A 394-nucleotide genomic window follows, 5' to 3' on the forward strand; every position below is an offset into this window, starting at 1 on the left:
GCCACCCAGGCGCCCCAGAGAGCTCAATATAGTTAAGATGTCATTCTTGCCATTTTGATCTGTAAATTCAAAGCAATCCCAATCAAAATCCCATCAAGTTATTTTGTGGTTATTGACAAACTGGTTCCAAGGTTTATATGGAGAGGGAAAAAGACCTAGAATAGCCAATACAGTATTGAAGGAGAAGAACAAAACTGGAAAGCTGATACTACTCGACTTCAAGACATACTATAAAGCTACAGTAATCAAGACAGTGTGGTATTGGCAAAAGAATAGACAAATAAATGAAACATAATAGCCCAGAAATAGAGCCACATAAATATAGTCAACTGTCTGACAAAGGAGTAAAAGCAATACATTAGAGGAAAGATAGTCTTTTCAACAAATGGTGCTG

The sequence above is a fragment of the Leptonychotes weddellii genome, chromosome 15 (genome assembly GCF_054177405.1).
Source record: "Leptonychotes weddellii isolate Sample4059 chromosome 15, ASM5417740v2, whole genome shotgun sequence".
NCBI classification, from domain to species: Eukaryota; Metazoa; Chordata; class Mammalia; order Carnivora; family Phocidae; genus Leptonychotes; species Leptonychotes weddellii.